General features: G+C 40.0%; 2 long non-coding RNA genes across 2 annotated transcripts; both read right to left on the bottom strand.

Moving 5' to 3' along the window:
* Nucleotides 1-599: 599 nt before the first annotated feature.
* LOC117506831 lies at nt 600-1,154 on the bottom strand. Its single transcript, XR_004559559.1, has 2 exons — nt 1,055-1,154; nt 600-968 (listed from the first exon to the last, which is right to left on the bottom strand). It is a non-coding gene; the product is annotated as an uncharacterized LOC117506831 (long non-coding RNA).
* A 10,639-nt stretch (nt 1,155-11,793) lies between these two features.
* Nucleotides 11,794-25,132, bottom strand: LOC117506830. The gene is made up of 3 exons (XR_004559558.1): nt 25,061-25,132; nt 17,938-18,113; nt 11,794-11,891 (listed from the first exon to the last, which is right to left on the bottom strand). It is a non-coding gene; the product is annotated as an uncharacterized LOC117506830 (long non-coding RNA).
* Nucleotides 25,133-26,768: the final 1,636 nt, after the last annotated feature.

The following is a 26,768-nucleotide window of genomic DNA, read 5'->3' as shown; positions in this document are numbered from 1 at the left end:
CTTGACTCTTGTAGGGAAGAATAAACAAGCCACAAAAGCTGGAGTTTTAAACCTAACCAGACCCCTCCTACCGAGAGGCAGACTGCTATAGGCTAGTGACTAAACAATAGCTCTAATTAGCACCTATTGTACTCTAGTTAGCACCCTCCTAATGGCAGGGCAGCTGTCCCTCCTAATGATGGGACGGACGCCTCTCCTGATGGCTCCCTTGATGACTCTCCTGATGACGTGAATGACTCATTACCATGAACAAAAGACTGAAACTGCTTTGACCTGAGTATCCCTCCCCGGTTAAGGCTGGGTTTCAACTGATTCACATAGAATGCCTCCTTGACCCCTCTCTCAAACCATTTCTTCTCTCTGGCTAAGATTTTAACTTCCTTGTCCTCAAACGTGTGGTTAGTGTCTTTAAGGTGGAGATGAACTGCAGACTGAGGTCCACTGGCGCCCTCTCTGTGAAAGAAACAACACATGAATTATGTACTGTATCTGTGCGAAATTACTTGCAATGTTTTAGCGTCAATGTGATGGTGATTTCTTTCAAACAGCTTAAATCTAAAACAAACCACATTAAATTGCTTGCAAGCTTATATATTTTTGTGTGTGAACAGTTAACATATCAGACAAAAAGTTCATATTGTGTGACTTCTTGACAGTGTGTCTTATCTGTAACAGTGCTCATTCTTCAGCTTCCTTTCCCTTTAAATTGATACAAACAAAAAACAAAACAAAAACAATGAGAAGTGAGTTATGTGTACATGTTTGGTTGTACTATTCTTATAAATGTTATTACAATGTAATAACTGCTGAATAAAAAACAAGTGAAATGAACTAACCTGCACAATATCACAACTCTCAGCCCTCAGTTTGTTGACCTGGGACTCAGCGATGTCGGCTCTGTCCTCAGTGTCTTCTGGCTCGTGCTGATCCTTCCTGTGTCTGGACAGGTGAGTGTTGGTCTGCTCCTCCTGGAAACACAAGGTGACACGACAGTGACGTCCCAACTTTAGCAGACATGAGACGAACATGTGGCTTCAACTAAACTAAGACTTACAGCCTCATCAGGCTGTTTCTTGTATGACTTCACTTTGAACTACAGTTTGTCCACCAAATCCTGAAATCTGGTGATATTCTTCATGTCCTGCTCCATCTGCAGCACATGTGCAAAAACAGAATGTAACCAGCATTAAAAACACAATTTGACTACAGTAGCAAAATGTCCGGGAACACCCGGCGGAAACCCACGCAAACACAGGGAGAACATGCAAACTCCACACAGAAAGGCCACAGGTGGGAAGCGATCCCATGATTTCCTTGCTGTGAGGCAACAGTGCTAACCACTAATCCACCGTGCTGCCCACTATTTTTTATTATTTAGGCCCTAACACAGATTTACACTGAAACAGAAAAAAATTGCTTTCCTTTTTGATTATGCAGCTATAATTTTAATGATCAGCATGATCAGCAGACCGGCCACTTCATTAGGTACACCTCGCAAGTACACGGTTGTTGTCGCCGCCCCTCAAGAACTGCATTAGTTCTTTGTGGCATAGATTCAACAAGGTGTTGGAAAGAGAGTGTTGGATTGAGTTGCTGCAATTGTTGTGTTCAACCCCTTCTCCCTGTATGGCATCCTGTTTGTTGAATGCTGTTGCTCACTTTATATTTTAGTCATGTTTTAGTGCTACTTAGTTTGCACTTCAGTGTTGTAGTATTTGGTAGTATTTTAGGTTTCTCATAAGACACTCACCCAGGTTTCACTGTGGGTGCTGGTATACTTTAGCCAATTTTGTAGTTATACTTTAGTTTTCACTTCAGTTTTATGTGGTAGTTAATGTTTGCCTGTAGACATTCACTCAGGTTTTTTCACTGTCGAAACTTTGTTGTCCTGTCTGACATGTTTGTTGGCGTGTCTTTGTCACCTGTGCTCCCTCACAGCTGTTCACATTCCAATCACTCCACTTGTCGCTCGTCTCCTCGTCTGTGTCTCTATTTAACTTACTCACCACTGTTCAGGGATTGCTGGGATGTTTTCCTCACACCCTGTGTTCTTGTTGTCACCCAGTGTGTTTCTCCTCACTCTTGCATTCAGACACAGTGCCTCCCGTCACCTGACTGTGTTGGACTCCATCTCTGGACAACTACATCATCTCTGGTCAAATAAAGCATTGTTCTTCCATGTCGCTGTGTGGTTCCTTTGTTTGCATTTTTGGGTTCATTTACTACTAAATCTAACAGCCATGTGTTTGGCTGATTAGCTATTTGTGTTAAGCAACTGAACAGGTGTACCTAATAAAGTGGCGGGTGAGTGTATAATGTCAGTAAAGGGAGTGTACCCTGACCTCCAGTTTATGGAGCTTGTTAACCTCCAAAATGTGAATGAGCTGCAAATCGTGAATTATCCGCAAACCGTGAATTGCAAAACATGAATACTGAAAAAATATCCCCCGAACCATGAACGCAGATCTCCCAAAACGTGACCGGAGGTCTCACAAAACGTAAGTCGCACAACATGAATATCATTTATGAAGATAGAGTTACATATGTAACTCTATGAATGATAGAACGTCTACCCCTGAGAGGAAGAAATTCAAGGGATCAGATGCTATGGCCAACATTTGGAAGCGATTTATAAGAAATCTTATGGATATTAACGTAAGATGGGTCAAAGGTAATCTCAAAACCTCACGCATGCACACACACGTGCTTCATCCTGTAGTTCATCTGCATGACTGCAATGAAGGAAAACAATATTCACTATGGAATTTCCCCACAGATAAATATGTCCTCTTAATTAAAATCAACTGCAATTTTGGACATTGTGTAAAATGTAAATAGAAACAGAATACAATGATTTGCAAATCCTCTTCAACCTATATTCAGTTGAATACACCATAAAGACAATATATTTAATGTTCAAACTGATAAACTTTATTATTTTTGTGCAATTATTTGCTGTCTGCAACACATTTCAAAAAAGCTGGGACAGTGGTATGTTTACCATTGTGTTACATCACCTTTCCTTCTAACGACACTCAATAAGCGTTTGGGAACTGAGGACACTAATTGTTGAAGCTTTGTAGGTGAAATTCTTTCCCATTCTTGCTTGATGTACGACTTCAGTTGTTCAACAGTCCGGGGTGTCCGTTGTCGTATTTTGTGCTTCATAATGCGCCACACATTTTCAGGTCTGGACTGCAGGCAGGCCAGTCTAGTACCCGCACTCTTTTACTACAAAGCCACGCTGTTGTAACACGTGCAGAATATGGCTTGGCATTGTCTTGCTGAAATAAGCAGGGACGACCCAAAAAATACGTTGCTTGGATGGCAGCATGTGTTGCTCCAAAACCTGGATGTACCTTTCAGCATTGATGGTGCCATCACAGATGTGTAAGTTGCCCATTCCATGGGCACTAACACACCCCTATACCATCACAGATGCTGTCTTTTGGAGTTTGCGCTGATAACAATCTGGATGGTCTTTTTCCTCTTTTGTCCAGAGGACACGACGTCCATGATTTCCAAAAACAATTTTAAATCTGGACTCATCAGACCACAGCACACTTTTCCACTTTGCGTCTGTCCATTTCAATTGAGCTCAGGCCCAGAGAAGGCGGCGGCATTTCAGGATGTTGTTGATGTATGGCTTTCGCTTTGCATGGTAGAGTTTTAACTTGCACTTGTAGATGTAGCAACGAACTGTGTTAACTGACAGCTTTTTTCTGAAGTGTTCTTGAGCCCACACGGTAAGATCCTTTACACAATGATGTTGGTTTTTAATGCAGTGCTGCTTGAGGGATCAAAGGTCACGGGCATTCAGTGTTGGTTTTTGGCCTTGCCGCTTATGTGTAGAAAGTTCTCCAGATTCTCTGAATCTTCTGATTATATTATGGACTGTAGATGATGGAATCCCTAAATTCCTTAAAATTGAACGTTGAGAAACATTGTTCTTAAACTGTTGGACCATTTTTTCACGCAGTTGTTCACAAAGTGGTGATCCTCGCCCTTCTTTGCTTGTGAATGGCTGAGCCTTTTGGGGATGCTCCTTTTATACCCAATCATGACACTCACAATTAGTGTCCTCAGTTCCCAAACACTTATTGAGTGTTGTTAGAAGGAAAGGTGATGTAACACAGTGGTAAACATACCACTGTCCCAGCTTTTTTGAAACGTGTTGCAGGCATCCATTTCAATATGAGCAAATATTTGTACAAAAACAATAAGGCTTATCTGTTTAAACATTAAATATCTTGTCTTTGTGGTGTATAAAACTGAATATAGGTTGAAGAGGATTTGCAAATTATTGTAGTTTGTTTTTCTTTACATTTCACACAACATCCCAACTTCATTGGAATTGTGGTTGTACAAGAATAAACCTATACTACAATCCTTGGATTTCAGTAGAAACTAAATTTTCTCAGTTTTGTGAAATTTGAAAGGCCTTATAGCTTTAAGTCAATAACTTATACAACCTGAAACAACAAACACTTTTTTCTTTCATTGTATTACTTCTTAAAAGATAATGTGCCAATGATCTATGCAGCATTCTGTAAGTACGAGGTGTATTAGATAAGAAACCGACACTTTTATTTATTTTTTTTAACTATATGGATTTGAATGACGTGCGATTACACCAATCATGCTTGAACCCTCGTGCGCATATGTGAGTTTTTTTCACGCGTGTCGGTGACGTCATTTCCCTGTGGGCAGGCCTTGAGTGAGATGTGGTCCCGCCCTCTCAGCTGAATTCCTTTGTTTCACACGCTGCTCGAGACGGTGCGCGTTGCTTTATCAAAATTTTTTCTGGACCTGTGAGGAATATCCGAGTGGACACTATTCGAGAAATTAAGCTGGTTTTCGGTGAAAAGTTTAACGGCTGATGAGAGATTATTGGGTGTTTCTGTCGCTGTAAGGACTTCCCACGGAGCGGGACGTCGCGCAGCGCTTCCAGGCGCCGCCGTCGGCCTGTTTCGAGCTGAAAACGTCCTAATTTAAGGCTTAATTCACCCAGGATGTCGTGAGAGAACAGAGAAGATTCAGAAGAGGCCGGCATGAGGACTTTATGCGGACATTCCACTGTTTAAGGACATTTTGTAATGAAAGACGTGCGCGCAAATTTGCCGAGTCATTTCCGTGATGACTCGGCAAATGTGTGTGCGCCGCGACAGGAAAAACACCTCCGTGTTGAAAACCATTTGTAAAATTCAGGCGGCTTTTGATGGCTTTCAACAAGTGAGTAACTGAGAAATTGTTTAACAGCTTGGGCATGTTCCAACTTACCCGTTAAGGTTTCCAACGGAGGTGTTTTTCCTGTCGCGACCCCCCCACGGTCGGGTCCGGCCCGACATGCGACTCTGCCCGCACGTTCTTTCATTACAAAATGTCCGTTAACAATGGAATGTCCGAATAAACTCCTCATGCCGACTTCTTCTGAAAGTTCTCTGTTCTCTGACGACTTCCTGGGTCAACAGAGCCTGAAATGTGGAAGTTTTCAACTTGAAACGGCGAGACGCTGCCGCCTCGAAGCGCAGATCGCCGTCAGGCGCCGTGGGCCATCCTTAAAGCGACACTACCAGACCAAAATCTCTCATCAGCCATTAAAATTTTTACCGAAAACCAGCTGAATTTATCGAATGGTGTCCACTCAGTTGTGCCTTACAGCTTTTGAAAATTTTTTTATCAAACAAAGCAGCAGTCTCTGAGCCATTCCTAAACAATGAAAAATCGACGAGAGGGTGGGCCACTAATCACTCAAAGACTGCCCACAGGCGTAACCGACAAGCCTGAAAAAACTCTTGCATGCCCACGAGGGTTCAAGCATGTCTGATGTAATCACACGTTATTCAAATCCATATGGTTTTTGAAAAAAATAATAAGGTCGGATACTTTTCTAACAGACCTCGTATATTAACAATAAAAGCTTTGACATTTGTTTGCAGGAGGTATGCTAAAAGTGTGATGGAGAAACTGAAGCTTTTTCAACCACTCAATCAATATGAAGCAATTTTTGAAATGGTTGTTTCAAAACATTTTATACAATTAAATATGGCGACATCTCCTGGCCAATCTTCAACATAGCACTTGCTTGGAACAATAAAGGGCAAGGTGTCAGCGTTATGTATGTTTAATAATAAAGGTTCTATGTGCATCTTGAAATTTTTGACTATATTTTCATTTAAAGACATTAATAATATACTTGTTCTAATGTGATTGTGCCATCATAAAATACTGTATGTAATTGAGATATAAATTGGGAAATACTTGTGCAATTAGGGACTGTTATGAAAATAATTGTACAAAATGATGGGGATTTGTGAGCTTCACTTTTTTATTTTTTTTTTTTATTATTATTTTAAAACGGGATCATTTCAGCAGTGTTAGGCTTCAGTCTGTTCCTCTTCTTTTTACGACCTCTCCAGTTTTGGAGAAGACCCTCTCACACAGCACAGAAATTGCTGGCATATGAAGATAGAGTTTGTCCAGCTTGTGAAGAGTGGGATAAACAGCTGCCTCCATCATCCCTGTCTCTTCTTTCCTCACACTCTCAAACACTCACTACACAGACTATCACACAAACACTTTCTAAGGTTCTCACACTCACTTCACACTATCTGCTAACTAACCTACTAATCTTTCTCTGTATGTGTGCTTAATATGTGTATGTGTGTCCATCTGTGTGTATACTGTCTGAATGTCTATGTGCCAATGTGTATAAATTTTATACATGATGAATCAAATGCTGAGACTCGCTTACTGTGTATCTCTGCCTTTGTCTACTTGGGTGGCTGTTTTTGAAGATTGTGAAGTATTAATATAATGTGGTGGTCATGGTGATACAAAACAATGAAGATTATATTGTTTCTTTCTGTGTAAATTCTGTTGTTCGTTCCAGTATGTATGACTCATTGATATTCAAAGAAATTAGAATAGACAAATACTTGATGCGTCAATTGACATAATGAAACAAATGATCACACGCAGCCTTATATTTTCTAATGATCTGACGATTCTAATTCATAGTAATACTGCAGTGATTTTTTTTTTCCATGCTTTACTGCTAGACATGTAGGAGAACCTCCAGCCTTCTTTCATTCATTTGTTTAGTTATTTATATGTACTTATTCTCCAGAAATTACATGATTGGAATACCACATCTCATGGCCATTTGAATTCATGGAAATTGTCACTTTAGATGCTTTGCTGCGCAGGGAACCTCTGTCCTATATATACATATCTTTTACTACTCAACAATTGCATAATTGGAATACCGTATCTCATGGCTAATTGATTTCATGACAATTGGGATTTTATGCAATTACATGATTGTGTAAAGGAACTTGCATTGGTAATTGTAAAAATAAATAAATAAAATAAATGCGGAGATGCACACATATGTACATCTGTAAAACAATATTCCATGCACAGATCTGTGTAAATGTGCCAGACACGATTGTCATAACATCACTGGATGCAATACTTTAGATAAGGGCAGTGAAGAAGATTCTGATGAAGTGATGGTGAAATGGAGTAATTGATCACCTTTTTTTTTTTTTTTGCATATTTAACAATAATATCCATAAATTCTGATGAAAGTGTTTTTAAAAGTCAATTGCATGCTTTCTGTATTGTTTTTATTTTTTAAATAACATATACTTGACGCATGTTGATATTTTGTGCCAGCGGCTCTCACTAACACTCAAAAGTCACGCTTGTGAAAAAAAGGATGTTGTTTGGGGTACCATAGGCTTTCACTTGCCAACATTTTTGCACCCACCCCAGACCTAGTTCAGGGTCTCAAAAATCCAAAAGGATATTGATTACACGGCCTGTCATCTAGTAGGTGATTTTGTCAGCCTCTAATGAAAATGCAAACAACCAAGATGAACCAAATTACTGAACTGTGGTAATAAAGCACATAATTTATTGATGAAGATACCAGACAGTATGGTAAGTAGAAACAAGGCATTTGGATAAGTACAGTTGTCATGGTTCATGTCTCTCCTGTCTGTTTGTGTCCTCTGCCTCCCTCTAGTGAACTGTAGTGTATTGTGGTTCTGGTTCAGTTTCTAAATGTCTGTTTAGTTATGTTTTATTCTGTAAGTGTCTTTAGTTCTTCTTTAATTTCTAAGTGTCTGTTTAGTTTCGGATTATTTCTAATCTTCTTTTGTTTGAGATGTCTATTGTCTTTCTTTGTATTCCTGCCACTGTGTTTTCTCACTCTCCCTTTCTCTCTTTGTACTCTGGCTCCCTTTGGTGTCATGTTGTTGCACTAGCCCATCTTGTTTTTCCTCACGTTTTAAATTATGTTAATCACTGTGCATCTGTGTTCAATTAGTCATCATCCCCACAGTATATCTGTACCCTCCTTGCATCTACACTGTCAAATGTATATGAAGAAGAACAGCCTTCCTGTGTCCTTTCTCTTTGCTAGCTCAATTACCTCTACCACATAGTAAAAATCAGTCGACAATGCATTAAGTCATCAACATCCGGGTTTTTTTTTTTTCCTCAATCAATGATATTTCTGGTCCCACTCTTTACAGTGCTTAACATCCACTTTAATCCGATTTTGATTGCTCAACAAGCCAGCTGTGGTGTGGACAAAGGACTTAGAAGCAGTTGGCACTGCTAGTTGTTATTGATGTCTATGTTTACTGAGTTAAGCCCCATAAACAAACATTAGTTTATCATCCTTGACATCAGAAAAAAGTGGTGTGGGAGGGTGGATTTTTTTTTTTTTTTCGAAACAGGTACATATGTCATTTCAAATCTGAAAAGCAACACATACAGTACCTGCATACCAAGTGAGGAACTGAAAATATCATATTTTTTAAATAAATCTAGTTTCAATGTTGAACAGTCAGTGTACTGCACACTAGTAGCGTGATAAACATGCATAGTGTGTGTCAGTGACATGGAGCAGCTCACTGTGTGTTTGTCAATGGCCATCTTTGGCCAAAGCACACCTGCCACCTAGTGGACATGCCGGTGTTGCCGACCAAAAGGCCCCCCCCACTAAAAATCGGTCCGCCTTGCCTTCACTGTGCATCCGTCATTTCGGAGCATCAGCAGCGATTCACCAATTATTGCCTCATTTCTGCTTAAAACTGACTTCAGAATGATTTAAGAAGTTTTACTTTGTCATCTGATGGTTAATAATCATATTATTCCCTTTGACTGCATTGGGTGTAGAGACACAGACTCAGAGATTCAGACTCAGACATGCTGCTGTGGCGCTGTGATTGCTCCCCCATCTTTTATTGTGAAATAATGAATTCATGTGGAAATGATTGTTGTACAAAAGCTTCAGATATCTGTTGCTAAGATAGATGATGACTGAAGTGCAATTTTAAGCAGAAACGAGGTGATAATCTGTGAACCGCAGCTGATGCACAGAAATGGTGCATGCGCAGTGAAGGCAGAGCGGACCAATTTTTTAGGGGGGACCATTTGGTCATCAGTTCATGCACCAGCTGAGCCGATGATAATGAAATTCGCCAAAAATTGATGGGGGCCGATTTTGGCTTGTGAGCAGGGATAATAAGATAATGTTTTTTTGATGGGGCCTTATTGACTGTTCCTGGACAAATGAAAGAATCAAGAAACATAAAGGTGATGATGGCAATCACATGTTTAATGACTATCATGTCCAATTTGAGGAACTTTGAAATACTGAAGCATACGATGCCCTGCAAACACAGAACCAGGACGATATCCACCATGGTTGCTGTTTGCTGCTTTAGAGAAGTGAAATCAGCAAGATTGTGTTGCAAGATGTGCATTTATTATTTGTCTCATTTACATTTATTTGATGTATTTTTAGTGTACCAGTTACAGTGCAACTAGCATTTCAAAATATGGCAAATAATAATTGTGCGCCTCCTATTGTGGCTCAGTGACTATATGCAGTAGAGAGAATTTGTATTTCTGCTATGTTTTATTGCTTTGTTTATTTTTGTTACTCATTTTGTCCTGATTTACTGTGTGTTTTTCTCCTCTGTTGTCCTTGGATGGTGCCTGCTGATGTGGACTCTCTGCAGTTCATGGCAATAAATACATTTATTTTACATCAGTGCTTCCCTGTGCCTTTGTGTGTTTGCATCTGGATTCAGCTTCAGCAATATCATGACAAGAACAACTGTGTTATCCATCATCATCCACCAGCACGTGAGGTGGAATTAAGAGTATAAGCCCTCCTTCTGGGTCTGCTCCGTAATTTGCCCCAATAGAATCTGGAAATACTTCTTGAAGGAAATACCCTGGAAAACCGGAACCAGACCCACTGGCTTCATTATGCATGTATTGATGGTTGCACCTTCTTGGAACATGCAATAAAATTTATCCTAAATAAAATTTTTAAAAATGCAGACATGCTTGTTCGTATGGTACTTAAGGTCTTGTTGCACTATATAAATGAAGTGAATTGAATTTAAAAAATAACCACAGAAGACTGACTGAAATAAATGGCTTTTTTTTAACTAATATCCTTGTTGTGTGTTGGGGGGTGTGGCTGGATATTTTGGTGTTCTTTTCTTTTCTTTGCTCTCCAGGTGGCATGAGAACTGATTTGTCTGTGGAGAAGGTGCTGGCTGAAGAATCCTTCACCCTTATCAACATCATGTGTAGCACCTGTGAATGGTGCTCACATGCAACCTTAAAGACTTTCAGCTGAAGCAGATAATTGGATGGCGTTCTGCATTTAAGTCATGTGTGATTCAAGCAGAACTGCCGGGAACTCAACCTTGTGATGTTCGTTTGTGAGACACTGAGGACCGCGCCTGGGTTTGACACATCGAGCCCATGAAGCAAGGAAGGGTGAGGGACACATGCTGTCAGCACACATCAAAGGTGATTAAGTGTTTGACTGATTGTTGATAGTAACTTGGTATTTTGTTACGCAGTATACTTGAATTGTGATGAGGATTGTGCAGCTCGCTTCTCACTGTTGTGGCATGCGGACAAGTGGTCCTCCACCTGTTGTGAGAAGCTGCTTATTTGCATAAAGCTTAAAATACAGACCTGTATGTGTTGCTGATAGTGTGTGTCTTTTGAAGGATATTAGTTGTAACTGCTAACTTACCTCACCTCTTCTATGCTTCGCAGAGAGTCGGTTTGTCGTGTCCACCTGGGGGGTGTTTGGCGGTGGTAGTGGGTCCAGGAGCGCCGGGCTTCGATCCTTTTGGGCGCTGGAGAGCGTGCCAGCCTTCACTCCACCAGAAGGACGCTATTTCTGTTTTTACACTTTTTATGCACCAGTGGGTGAAATAAATATATTGTTTTTGGAACCGCTTTCTGGTTATTTGTTGCGCTGGGTTCCGTCTGACGCAGGTCCGCTCCTCAACCTGCGTCGACACATAACAATCCTGTTGTTTTCTGGTAATAAACTTCAGAGTTCCACTATATGGTGTAATCATTTGCAACTGTGGAACCAAATCTGAATAAAGTGTCTTTGCAGGCATATTAATAGATGTTAGAGGAGCAGAGGCCACAGGTTTGATGACCTATGACCATGGTCATAGGTCATCATGAACATGAGCATGGTGCAAAAGGTGAAAGACAGCATTTGTTCCATTCACTCTTATGGCAAGTCATGGCACTAATGTGCCATGACTTGCCATTTCAAAACACTGTTTGCTTCAGATGGAAAAGAACTACTGTATGTAAATCAGCAATTCAAGTCCCTGTTGTTGCTCTGCACTGATGAGATGGCTTTTGAGATGATTACATCATGTTACTGATGGTAGCCCGCCTTCACAACTATGACATTTTGGAAGTTACTTTATGTTAATATTTACCCTCAGTGCTGTCAGGCTCAGCCTGCTCTTCACGCGGCTTCTGTTTCAATTTCATGTTGCCATGATGCATCACAGCTCCAGTCGGCTTGTAAATGTCTATCTTCTCTTCTGTGCTGAAGCCCAGGATGTCAACGGCAGTCTGCAGAATGAACAGATACAAAAGGGTATGTTCTAAAACATTGTAAAATAATTTTATTTTCAAATCAAGACATTTTTTGTAGACTGCGGTGGTTGAAAGAGGTCTTGCTTACACATGGATTAGTAAAATTAGTATAATAAAGTTCTATCCAATCGAGTTATCAGGATTAGCAGAAAATTATCAACCACCTTTAATAAAACTTGGTGATGGTATAACATCTTATTGTACTAACTAGTGATGATGATTTGGATTCCTTTTATCATCTATTCAATTTCAATTTATTTTCATTTAAATAGCGCCAGATCAGAAGAGTTGCCTCAAGGTGCTTCACATGGTCTAACCTTACTAACCCCCAGAGCAGCAGTGGTAAGGAAAAACTCCCTCTGAGAAAGAAACCTCAAACACACCAGACTCAAAGGGGTGACCCTCTGCTTGTGCCATGCTACAGACATAAATTACAGAATTCACAAAACAAATATACAGGAAATGTTGTTGGTGCACAGGACAGGAGGGTCTCCAGCACAAATACCACACTCATCTATGGATGTAGCTGCACCTTAAACAGAGAGAAAAAATAGAATCAGGCATCAGAAAGACAAGAAATACAGTATAATTTGCCAGCATTAAACAACAAGAAAAACAGAAGAAATACTAAGGTGATCACCAGCCACTAGCGCTAAGCTTCACTTAAAGACCCAGAATTTAGGTTAAGTTGAGACCGCAGCCCGCTCCAATTACTAATAAATTAATTAAGAGTAAAAAGTGTAGAACTATACTATACCAGTATGCTAGCCATACGAAAGGGAAAATAAGTGCGTCTTAAGTCTGGACTTGAAAATCTCGACAGAATCGGACTGTTTTATTGACGCAGGGAGATCATTCCACAGAACAGGGGCATGATAAGAGACAGCTCTATGACCCACAGACTTTTTATTCATCCTAGGGACACAAAGTAGTCCTGCACCCTGAGAACGCAAAGCCCAGGTTTAATTAAGTCAGCTAGGTAGGGAAGTGCCAGTCCGTGAACAGTTTTATAGACTAGTAGCAGAACCTTAAAATCTGATCTCACTGGGACAGGAAGCCATTGAAGGGATGCCAAAATGGGTGTAATGTGGTCGAACTTTCTACATCACTTTACAAGGTTAGTAGTCACCATCGAGTCCAATGCACAGCCAACAACATGCTGTAAGTAACTGCTAACAAATTATTTCATACCTTGAAGCATGAACTGATGGGTGTTATCAGAGATGAAGATGTGGGGTGGAGCTTCAACCCTCTTTTTGTCTCTATCCTGCTATGACCACTGGATCATACGCCGGGAGCCAGGGCTGGACTGGGGAAATTTTTCAGGCCGGGCATTTTTAACCAAGACCAGGCCACCACCAGGTATCGAAGGGGAAAAAAATTAAGCCTGCTGTGACAGTGGTTTTTTTTTTTTTTTTTTTTTTTTGGTCCCTTAACCGATCAATGTGCACCAGGAGACACATACATTTTAACACTATAAGAAGCATTATGAAAAGTTCTCCCAAAATACAGTTATCATAGGCTTATCAAAAGTACGATCTATTGACAGTAGGTCACATTACTTTTTAGACATAATAAGCCGTCATTTCATTCAGCCTTGTTACTTAAATTTAGAAATAGAAATTATATAAAAACATTTGTTATAGAAATACTGTAGGCTATACTATAAATAATATATCATTACTTGTGTGATACAATTCATCATATAAAGCAAGAAATGACTGGATGACTGAACCAATGACTGGATACAAAGGTTGAACTTTTGAAACTGCAATACACAAAAAGGCCACAAGATGGAGACAGTTGTCTATCTCACTACAAGCTACAAGAAACATCAAGGATTTCTTTTATTACCAATTTGTGTTGCTAATCAACTTAGAGAATGACTCAATTTAAAATAAAATGTTAGGTATGTGAAATTATGCCAGGACTTGGGGAAAATACATTTTAGACAGGGACGCCGTTATACCACGCCACTGTACAAAACGGCATACTTCGTATGACCGACGCACAACCGTAACACAAATAGAACAAAGAATAAAGAAACAACCTGGCGGCGGCAGCATGGTAGCTAGCCATGCACACCATTTGCACAGGTTACATTGCTAGGCTAGGTTACGTGACTGGCAGAGTTAGCACAAGCGAAAATTATATCCAACCTTAATTCATATCTGAGTGACCCAGTTAGACAGCACTTTACTTCGGACCAGAAGATCAGAATGTCTCTCTCACACACAGATGTCTGATTTATGAACAAGTTAGGTTGCTGTTCATCAGTTAATAGCTGAAGTTAACCTTCACTTACTGTCATGGCCGTAGTAGTCCCCGCCTCGTCCACCTGTTGAACTTCTTCTTTGCCGCTTGGTGAGGCTGCCACAGATGTGGATGCTCCGCGTCCACGCGAAGCAAGCATGTCTGTTATTTTAAGACATTTTGCAGCATCTGCCTGAAGGGCTACTCTCTTCTGTTACCTGGCTCTTTCAACGCCACCTTTCCTCTTCTTGCCACCATCCATATCACTCGTTATCGCTCTGTACGGCACTGGCGCACTGTGTAGCCCAACTGAGGCCCGAGATGCAGGGGTAATTGGCCTGCCTCTCACCTCATTGGTCCAGGCCACAATCAATCATGACTAAATGGCAGATCTACCAGTTTATGCACCAATAGGAGGGTTTATATACCAGTATCCAGTGTTGCCACAGTTACTTTGAAAAAGTAATCCAATTACTGATTACTGATTACTCCTTGAAAAAGTAACGTAGTTACTTTACTGATTACTCAATTGTAAAAGTAACTAAGTTAGATTACTAGTTACTTTTTAGTTACTTTCCCCAGCTGCCCACAACAACCCTCTGCCACCTCAACATGACAATACTTGTTTTGTCAAAACTCACTTTATAGTCACCCTTTCTTGACTTCAATGAAAATATATACTTGTTTTATAAAAAGTAAAATAAAGACCTCTTTCTTGACCTCATATTTAACTGTTGACAGCACTGTAACAGTAAAACTTATAATTTCTAACCTACATTGTTAATAAATGTAACTATTAAATTCTTTGTAACATTTTTCTAACATTTAAATTTTCTCTAAACATTTTACTTGTCGAAATTATTATTTTAAGTAGTATTAGGAGTTGTAGTAAAAAAAGGCTTCAAAACTGGACCTTTAATCTAGGGGTGTTGTGAGGGGGGGACTTCGTTGCCCCACGCCCCCATTCCATCTGGATTCGCCCCTGCTTTGGCGTTTGAGCACAAAGAATGGATAACATTTATTTATGCAGAAAACATGACCAGATTTAGAGGTAAGAAAGTTTTATTGTGTTTTCACATCACGTGGTCCTCAGAGTGTTTAGGTGCATTTGAGTGGAAAATAGTGTTAGTTGTTGAAGCGTTGCGGAGGATCAGCTGTTTTAACGTGCAGATACGGAGCGGCTCAGCTCTAAATAAAGGAGGAAAAAAGCATAAAAATGTCTTTGTAAAGCTCAGTACAGGTGTGCTGTTATCACCGCGCTTTAAGAGGTGAGGACGAGTCGTAGCTGCTACAAAAAAAAACGCGGATGAAAAGCTCACAGCTCGCTTTACTTCGTAAAAAAAAATAAAAAATCCGCAGGCCAGTAGGCCATCAGGACACCGGGCAAATGCCCGGTGTGCAATACTATCAGTCCAGCGGTGCCGGGAGCTACTTATAGGGGTTCACAGTGACACAAAACAACCCAGTGTAGGTCTGTTGGGACACAGAATCTATTATGAAGTATCACTCAGTAGTAGCACTCATTGAGGTTATACAGCACAGAAGGTTCATTGAGTTGAGTCATCGTGGCCATGTCCTCGATCTCATCGAACTTTGGAGGATTTATGCAGAAGACATTGTCTTCTTTTACTGTGACGGGTCATTTGCAGAGTATAATGGAAAGTTAGTACCAACAATGTGCAGCATGACTGAAAATGTGTCAGACTACAGTCAGTCATTTAGGTAGTTGCCCATTTCGACTGTGGCTTTGCCACATTCCCTCTTCACTAGTTTCCCCTTCACATACCCCTCATTGGGCTCTGCCACATAATATGCTGTTTTGCTGTCAAATGGGAGGTTTTGAGACTCTATTCTCTCCCTTTCAGGTTTACAGAGGTAAATGGCCACAGCGCCAAAACACTCCACATCTCGATCTACACTCATAGTCGCTTTATATCAGGTAAGGAAAAACAAACCAAAACATTCAGACTTGATTTTAATAAAAGAAAAAGTGAACGACTAATTACAAGATCTTAAATTTACAGAAACCAGCAACTGATGGCAATTATTTAAAATAAAAAAATTATTTGATGAATCGGGTAAACTGTATTTTTAAAAGTTAAATGACCAAGTGCACCTACCTTTATGATGCGTTTGAGGCAGGGCAGTGTCGATACTTAGAAGACAAGCAAAAGCAACATCAGAAATCATTAAATCTGCTATCAGTAACTTCACATCAAATGACATCAAAGTTCACAGATCACATCTGCAGGTCAACAAGCGACATTTTACAACATTTTTGTGTTTTAGAGTGCAGAGATAATAACATCTTGTGCTCAGGTTACATGATCAGAAAATGCTATCGAGTAAAGTCAATGAATTCAACATCGTCAGTAGTATTGGCTATAACAGGGTATGAAGTGATGGTGCAAAAGTACACTTTAAAATTTTCACAGAGTCAATCTTACAGCAGCATAAAGATATACGAGGTCTGTCAATAAAGTAACGGTCCTTTTTATTTTTTTCTAAAACTATATGGATTTGAATCACGTGTGATTACATCAGCCAACCTTTAACCCTCATGCGCATGCATGAGTTTTTTCACGCCTGTCGGTTGCGTCATTCGCCTGTGGGCAGGCTTTGAGTGAGCACTGGTCCACCCCTCTCGTCTTTTTTTCATTGTTCAGGAAAGGCTCAGAGACTGGCGCTTTGCTTGATCAAATTTTTTTCAAAAACTGTGAGGCACATCCGAGTGGACACCATTCGAGAAATTCAGCTGGTTTTCGGTGAAATTTTTAACGGCTGATGAGAGATTATGGAATGTTACTGTCGCTTTAAGGACTCCCCACAGAGCCGCAGGGCACGCCGCGCTCCGAGCCACCGTCGTCTGCCTGTTTCGAGCTGAAAACTTCCAAATTTAAGCCTCTGTTGACCCAGGATGTCGTGAGAGAACAGAGAAGTTTCAGAAGAGCTCGGGATCAGCAGTTTATCCGGACATTCCACTGTTAAAGGAAATGTTTTTGTAATGAAAGACATGCGGACGGATTCGCACGTCGGCACCCAGCCGCTCATGGCGCGGCGCCACAGCAAAACACCTCTGTGTTGATAACCATTCGTAAGATTCAGGCGGTTTTCGATGGCTTTCAGTCGAGTGAGTATCCGAGAAATTGTTTAACAGCTGGGCATGTTCAAACTTGTCCTGTAATGCTTCCAACGGAGGTGTTTCCCTGCAGCTCCATGGGGAGTCCTTAAAGCGACAGTAACACTCCATAATCTCTCATCAGCCGTTAAAATTTTCACCGAAAACCAGCTGAATTTCTCGAATGGTGTCCACTCGGATGTGCCTCACAGTTTTTGAAAAAATTTTGATCAAGCAAAGCGGCAGTCTCTGAGCCATTCCTGAACAATGAAAAAAAAGACGAGAGGGGTGGACCAGTGCTCACTCAAAGCCTGCCCACAGGCGAATGACGCAACCGACAGGTGTGGAAAAACTCATGCATGCGCACGAGGGTTCAAGGTTGGCTGATGTAATCACACGTGATTCAAATCCATAGTTTTTGAAAAAAATAAAAAGGACCGTTACTTTATTGACAGACCTCGTACACATTATAACACATGATGATTTACAGTTTTAACATATTTGTCATATTAGTAATTTAAAAAAATCTTAAATTGTTTAGGAACATAAAACAGTTTAATGGAACATTTAAAATTATTGAATGCTGCAAAAATCGAATTAGATCTCACCTCTGTCTGCCTGTCAGTCCAAGACTTCTGAGAAGGCTGGGAGAGTTTCTTTTATACTCAAACCTCAGGACACCAAACTGGAATTGGTCTCCTGTCTAAAGGTCACCAAGCGTGACTTGAATGGATGGCAGTCGATGGCATCATTTTTTATTGTCACAACTGGTGTCACTCTGTACCTTCTGATAAAACAGACAATCATTAAATGACACATGAGGCAATTCTTGAAACTATTTGTCTGGAACCTAGGCAGCGTGAGCAGGAGCATCACTGTTAGGTAACTAACATTACGACATGCCTTTGTACAACTTTATGCAAAATTATCAGCAGTCTGCACTTTTCAGAGTGGAGTCTAGGATATTTTTACAGATTATGATCAACATCTGCATGCTAACATGAAAGTCTGTTACAGCATCTAGGCAGGTATTGGGCAGGCGCATTGTTTCAAACATCCCCAGAGTGTTGAGCCAAGAGCTAATTTAAGATCTAATTATACTCAATTATGTTCTTTGCTTTCTGTCCTTCCAAAAGAGAGATGACACTTAAGATTGTGTATTCAAAGTATTCTCTTGTGGTGGGATGAAGTTATAAAAGGTGGTACTTAATATGCTTTGGATTTCTTCGTAGTCGTATTACGACTTAAAGCAAATTTAGCCGCTGTCACATTCGTTCCTTTGCTACTATTGTAATTGCATTGAGAGCCTTTGTTAATTACAGGTCAGATACATTTCAGCCTCCTGCTACAGTGAAACTATAAAAAAATATGGTGACTGTAAAATGATCTATTTCTGGTTCAATACTGTGACTATAGTTCATAAAATTATCAAGCTCAAGATATAGAAGTATTCTGATTTTTCTGTGTTCCTTTGTTGACTGACAGGTTTGAAGACTGCATGGTACTATTGAAGTAGTGTTTAGCCTCTGATGAGTGTGCTGTGTATTTGTGAAAACGGGGGCATTTTTTCCACAATATCTAAGTTTTCAACAAGGAGGCAAATTACTGTAGTTTACTGATACGAAGTGAGATGGAGCATTTTGGTTGCTCATGGTTAAAAGTGATGTAAGCAGTTGTCAGAACTGATCACTCCATTTCGTGTTAGATTAGACTGAATTTGATAGAACTTTACTGATCCCTTGGGAAGGCTCCCTCACGAGAATTGAGGTTCCAGCAGCATTGTATAGCAGCACACAGGGTAAGAAGCACACAGAGTATCAAAAGTGAAAGTAAGTGTTCATCATCATTGTATGTTGAAGTCTGTATGGAATGGCAAATATCCCTCAATGTATCACAGCCGTCACACTGTAACTTGACCGCCCTGCGAGCTTTCGCCACCTGGACCGCACGTTAATTATGGTGTCATGTGCACTACATTCAACCTGGCCACGCGAATGGGCCCAGTTGTTGTAAGTGCACTGCGACTGCTGTTGGAGGTCTTTGGATTACGCGTCGACTTTGGCCGAGTGTGGGTTGAATGGGCATTCGCCCTTATTCGGCCTGTAGAGTGAAGGCTGGCTCGATCTAAATATTTGGCCAGGATTCAACGTGGCCAAACATTTTGTACGGTCTCTCGGCCACAGTCCGAATGGTCCGACTTGCGTACAGACTTGCAGTACGCATGTTGCAACTTCAGTGAAATGTACGACTGCATCTCAACCACCGTTCACTTGGGTTTCCTATGCGAGTGCAGTGCAAATGTGGTGTGCATGTGCTGTGGTCGAACGAATGTATCTATATATATAAAACCAAGGTTGGGTAGGATTACTTTGAAAGAATGCATGTGGATTACATGTATGTATGTACCAACATTTGGATTACTTGTAATCTGATTAGTTTTGGATTACATTTCAAAGTAATTCTACCCAACCTTGTATATAACTATATATATCTATAACAATCAGCACCTCCAAATCAACAAACACGGTACCGCAAAAGAGCAAAATAATGAACTGCTCCTTCCAAATTGGGCTCCTTCCAGACGAGTGAGAAGAAAAGTGAAACATGAGCTCAGCATGCACTTTGAAGCAGCATTAACAGTAATGGTGGTTTGAAGTGTCAAGCTGGTGCCAGAAGAAACTTAGCAACTGATTTACATTCCAACCCTCACCTCAGGTCATGAACTCTGGATGGTGACTAAAAGAACGTGATCATATGTACAAGTGGTTGAAATGAGTTTACCTCACAAGTTGGATGAGCTCACCATGAGAGCCTGGGTGAGGAGCTCTGACATCTTTAAGATGGTCAGAGTAGTACCTCTGCTAATTCACAATGAAGAAGCCAGTTGGAGTGGCTCAGATATTTTAAGAGAATTCCCCCTGGAATTCTCTGTTTTGAGGTTTACAGGAAGAACTAACTGGGAACATGTCCAGTGGGGGTGAATTTTTAGTTTATTTTTTTTGCCTTCAGGTTTTTGCTCCTTTGGTGATGGGAATTCATGCTCTCTTGCCTTTTCTTGTGATAAACAATATGTACGATCCTCCAATTCACAAAAACGAGGCTTCTGAAACTTGTTAGCCACCAGTAGACAGTATATAAGGGAGCAACCACTGATTCTTTAGTCTTCCAGCCACACTGTGAAATGTGAAAGGTGGAGTAAGTATGTCCCTTTTGAGCTACTGTATCAACATAACTAAACTTATGAAAAGATGTTGATTCATTGTTGCACATAATTACACACTAACGAAGGGTTATGAATGCCATATTCCATTTCTGGTAATTAATGTCTCAAAATCCTGCATACCGTAGCTTTAAGTATTACTTAGTATCTGCTGTGGCACGTACAGGTTGCAGTGTGGTGAGGCGTGCAGCGGTGTTGTCATGTCTGCATTTGAACTCTGAGACAGATATTTGTAATTATGATGACTGATTTAATCCATTTGTCTATACTTTGTATACAACACCTTTTTTGAAATTTTGCCTCTGTACACCACCACAGTGGAACTTTAAAAAATCCATTTAGATATTCCTGTAATGTCGCATGCATTCAAGGGGTTGAACAAAAATATCACATTAACCATTTATGAATTACAGCTATTTTTATACGCAGTGCCTTGATTTTCAGAGCCCATAAGTGACTGGACAAACTATATATATAAAAGTATTATTGTGAATACAAACCATCACTTTTACAGCCAGTTTTCTTCGGCCAAGTAAGAGGATGGACACATGAATATTTCCAAGTCACTGAATATGTGTTGGACGTTATTTACTGTTTGTATTAAGAAATACCAATTGTATGGTACATTTGTCTAGAGTAGGCAATTATGATAAACTGAGCGACAGTGCAAGGAGACTGGTGAGGAAACACCCCATAATGACAACATGAAAAAAGTTTTTTTTTTTTTTTTTGGGTTTTTTTGCAAATGTATTAAAAATAAACAACTAAAAAAATCACATGTACATAAGAATTTGCAGTCTTTGCTCAATACTTTGTTGATGCACCTTTGGCAGTAATTACAGCCTCAAGTCTTTGTAAATATGATGCCACAAGCTTGGTGTACCTATGTTTGGGCAGTTTTGCCCATTCCTGTTTGCAGAACCTCTCAAGTTCCATCAGGTTGGATGGGGAGCGTTGGTGCACAGCCATTTTCAGATCTCTCCAGAGATGTCGGATTCAGGTCTGGACTCTGGCTGGGCCACTCAAAGACATTCATAGAGTTGTCCTGAAGACACTCCTTTAATGTCTTGGCTGTGTGCTTAGGGTTATTGTCCTGCTGAAAAATGAACTGCCTCCCCAGTCTGAGGTCAAGAGTGTGCTGGAGCAGGTTTTCATCCAGGATGTCTCTGTACATTGCTGCATTCATCTTTCCCTCATACCTGACTAGTCTCCCAGTTCCTGCCACTGAAAAACATCCCCACAGCATGATGCTGCCACCACCATGATTTCCTGTAGGGATGGTGCCTGGTTTCCTCCAAACATGACACCTGACATTCACGCCAAAGAGTTCAATTTTTATCTCATCAGACCAGAGAATTTTGTTTCTCATGGTCTGAGTGTCCTTCAGGTGTCTTTTGGCAAACTCCAGGTGGGCTGCCATGTACCTTTTACTAAGGAGTGACTTCTGTCTGGCCAGTCTACCATACAGGCCTTACAGGCCATACAGGTGGATTGCTGCAAAGATGGTTGTCCTTCTGGAAGGTTCTCCTCTCTCCACAAAGGAATGTTGCAGCTATGACAGAGTGACCATCGGGTTGTTGGTCACCTCTCTGACTAAGGCTCTTCTCCCCTGATCTCGTAGTTTAGACAGGTGGCTAGCTCTAGGAAGAGTCCTGGTGGATCTGAACTTCTTCCATTTATGTATGATGGAGGCCACTGCGCTCACTGGGACCTTTAAAGCAGCAGAAATGTTTCTGTACCCTTACCCAGATTTATGCCTCAACACAATCCTGTCTCGGAGTTCTACAGACAATTCCTTTGACTTCATGTTTGGTTTGTGCTCTGACATGCACTGTCAACTGTGGGACCTTATATGTAGACAGGTGTGTGCCTTTACAAATCATGTCCAATCAACTGAATTTACCCCAGGTGGACTACAATTAAGTTGTACAAACATCTCAAGGATGATCAGTGGAAAACAGGATGCACCTGAGCTCAATTTTGAGCTTCATGCCAAAGGCTGTGAATATGTACGTGATTTTTTTTTTTTTTAGGTTTCATTTTTAAGAGATTTGCAAAAATCTCAAAATCTTTTTTCACAGTGTCATTATGGGCTATTGTATGTAGAATTTTGAGGGAAAAAATGAATTTCACACATTATGGATTAACGCAATAACATAACTGGAAAATGTTTCTGAGTAGGCTCTCAGTTCTCCAGGTGGTTTCCATAGTAGAGAAACTTGAATCTTCGACTGGACTGGGTTGCTTGACACGAGGACGTTTCGCTTCAAATCGCAGAAGCTTACTATAACTGGAAAAGGTGAAGCGCTGTGAATACTTTCCAAATGCACCATAATCGAGTGGAACAGAGAAGGATTTTGGCAAAAAGAAGATGCAACATTTCAGTTACAGTTTGCCAGAAGGCACATGGGAGACTGGAGCTTAGATTTGACCTATATTCTTATTCAGAAATCCTCCTTTGTTCCACTCCACTATATGTATAAATATGGAAGTGATCCCCAAATTGTTAATGTGGCATTTTTATTAAACAACTTGAATTAAAACTAAGTCTAGTCTAAGTCTACACTACACACACATCTTCATTGTTTCATTTGAACTCCTTGTATGGAGGCAAAATTACCAAACTTGTGACACTGTTTAAATACTTAAGGACCTGACTGTACATCTGAAATCACATAGATCATATTACAGAGGAAAAAGGTTAGATCAGAACTCACACTGGGAAATACTCATAATAATCTATCTATAAAGCAAGAAACATCTGTGTGTGTGTGTGAGTGGCTCACATATCTCTCTGGCTGTTTGTCACATCGACCTCAGCTTTAGGATATGGCTTGGGCATGGCATGATGATGTGCATCCTTTATTATAAAAATTTGGGGAATAATTTTCAAAACCTTCATTTTGAAACCTTTATTTTCATTCTTCTTCTTCTATGTCTTAACAAATGCACACTTTGTCTGTTAAAACTATGTAAGAGTACGTACATCTCGTTGTACAGTAGTGTTCAGAATAATAGTAGTAGATTCAGTAGATTCTCACAAATCCAACAAGACCAAGCATTCATGATATGCACACTCTTAAGGCTATGAAACTGGGCTATTAGTAAAAAAAAAGTAGAAAAGGGGGTGTTCACAATAATAGTAGTGTGGCGTTCAGTCAGTGAGTTTGTCAATTTTATGGAACAAACAGGTGTGAATCAGGTGTCCCCTATTTAAGGATGAAGCCAGCACCTGTTGAACATGCTTTTCTCTTTGAAAGCCTGAGGAAAATGGGACGTTCAAGACATTGTTCAGAAGAACAGCGTAGTTTGATTAAAAAGTTGATTGGAGAGGGGAAAACGTATACGCAGGTGCAAAAAATTAGACTGTTCATCTACAATGATCTCCAATGCTTTAAAATGGTAAAAAAAAAAAACAGACGCATGGAAGAAAATGGAAAACAACCATCAAAATGGATAGAAGAATAACCAGAATGGCAAAGGCTCACCCATTGATCAGCTCCAGGATGATCAAAGACAGTCTGGAGTTACCTGTAAGTGCTGTGACAGTTAGAAGATGCCTGTGTGAAGCTAATTTATTTGCATGAATCCCCCGCAAAGTCCCTCTGTTAAATAAAAGACGTGCAGAAGAGGTTACAATTTGCCAATGAACACATCAACTGGCCTAAAGAGAAATGGAGGAATATTTTGTGGACTGATGAGAGTAAAATTGTTCTTTTGGGTCCAAGGGCCGCAGACAGTTTGTGAGATGACCCCCAAACTCTGAATTCAAGCCACAGTTCACAGTGAAGACAGTGAAGCATGGTGGTGCAAGCATCATGATATGGGCATGTTTCTCCTACTATGGTGTTGGGCCTATATATCGCATACCAGGTATCATGGATCAGTTTGGATATGTCAAAATACTTGAAGAGGTCATGTTGCCTTATGCTGAAGAGGACATCCCCTTGAAATGGGTGTTTCAACAAGACAATGACCCCAAGCACACTAGTAAATGAGCAAAATCTTGGTTCCAAACCAACAAAATTAATGCCTTGCAGATGTGAAGAAATCATGAAAAACTGTGGTTATACAACTAAATACTAGTTTAGTGATTCACAGGATTGCTAAAGCAGTTTGAACATAATAGTTTTGAGTTTGTAATGTCAACAGCAGATGCTACTATTATTGTGAACACCCCCTTTTCTACTTTTTTTTTTACTAATAGCCCAATTTCATAGCCTTAAGAGTGTGCATATCATGAATGCTTGGTCTTGTTGGATTTGTGAGAATCTACTGAATCTACTGGTACCTTGTTTCCCATGTAACAATAAGAAATATACTCAAAACCTGGATTAATCTTTTTAGTCACACAGCACTACTATTATTCTGAACACTACTGTACATCCCATCTTCAAACACAGCCTCATACGACCATCCATAAAAAAAAAAACCTACTTAAGCTCTCAATTGGAATACAAACAGGCACTGCACTAGTGTACTTAAACCTGGAAATTGAAAAGGTTTCATACCTTGTTTTAAGAGTGCCGGGATGGTGTGCCAACATCACTTCACTTCCTTCACCCCAGTGCATGTTGGGATAACTTTCTCCACTTTCCTGTGACATTGTCAAGACAAAACAATACATGGCTATTTTTTACATTTTAGTGATATTTTTAGAATGTATCAGTTACAATTTTAAAATAATTAAGTCATTTTTTAAGGCCTATACAGTTTGTGTTGGTGAAGGGGTCAGGGTGTTGTATAGTTTACAGAATACGTAGATGCTGAGATGAGCTGGTAATATTAGGAGCATGCAACTTTGCAATGTGAAGTTACCCTCTTGTGTTTATAAGATGGTGCTGAACAAAATTAACTCACGCTTGTGTTCATTAGCAAAACCGCTGGGACAAACGCCATCCTGAGCTCCAACTCTTAACTTGATCAGAAGGTACTTTTAAACTCTAATTGATATCATAAGAACAAATTTAAATGTTTTACATGAAGATGCCCAAATAGTGCAATTACAACACAGTGAGTATGCGCTACAAGACTGCACAGTATTATAATGTGAAGCTTAACCCTTATGACACCATAGCGACTCTAATACAACATAAAAAAAATGTTCATATGTAATATGTTGTTTTGCAGAGTGACAAAGACATAGATTATCTTTGGTTTGTAATACAACCCCTGGCAAAAATTATGGAATCACCAGCCTTAGAGGATGTTCATTCAGTTGTTTAATTTTGTAGAAAAAAAGCAGATCACAGACATGACACAAAACTAAAGTCATTTCAAATGGCAACTTTCTGGCTTTAAGAAACACTATAAGAAATCAAGAAAAAAAGATTGTGGCAGTCAGTAACGGTTACTTTTTTAGACCAAGCAGAGGAAAAAATATGGAATCACTCAATTCTGAGGAAAAAATTATGGAATCACCCTGTAAATTTTCATCCCCCAAATTAACACCTGCATCAAATCAGATCTTCTCATTGACATTGACCCTATGCCATGACATTGACCCTATGTGTCTTTTTGCAAGGAATGTTTTTGCAGTTTTTGCTCTATGGCAAGATGCATTATCATCTTGAAAAATGATTTCATCATCCCCAAACATCCTTTCAGTTGTCCAAAATATCAACATAAACTTGTGCATTTATTGATGATGTAATGACAGCCATCTCCCCAGTGCCTTTACCTGACATGCAGCCCCATATCATCAATGACTGTGGAAATTTACATGTTCTCTTCAGGCAGTCATCTTTATAAATCTCATTGGAAAGGCACCAAACAAAAGTTCCAGCATCATCACCTTGCCCAATGCAGATTTCGAGATTCATCACTGAATATGACTTTCATCCAGTCATCCACAGTCCACAATTGCTTTTCCTTAGCCCATTGTAACCTTGTTTTTTTCTGTTTAGGTGTTAATGATGCCTTTTGTTTAGCTTTTCTGTATGTAAATCCCATTTCCTTTAGGCGGTTTCTTACAGTTCGGTCACAGACGTTGACTCCAGTTTCCTCCCATTCGTTCCTCATTTGTTTTGTTGTACATTTTTCGATTTTTGAGACATATTGCTTTAAGTTTTCTGTCTTGACGCTTTGATGTCTTCCTTGGTCTACCAGTATGTTTGCCTTTAACAACCTTCCCATGTTGTTTGTATTTGGTCCAGAGTTTAGACATAGCTGACTGTGAACAACCAACATCTTTTGCAACATTGCGTGATGATTTACTCT

Source organism: Thalassophryne amazonica, chromosome 3 (genome assembly GCF_902500255.1).
Source record: "Thalassophryne amazonica chromosome 3, fThaAma1.1, whole genome shotgun sequence".
Taxonomy (NCBI): Eukaryota; Metazoa; Chordata; class Actinopteri; order Batrachoidiformes; family Batrachoididae; genus Thalassophryne; species Thalassophryne amazonica.
Note: the sequence above shows the minus strand (reverse complement) of the source record. Positions and strands in the feature narration are given on the sequence as shown.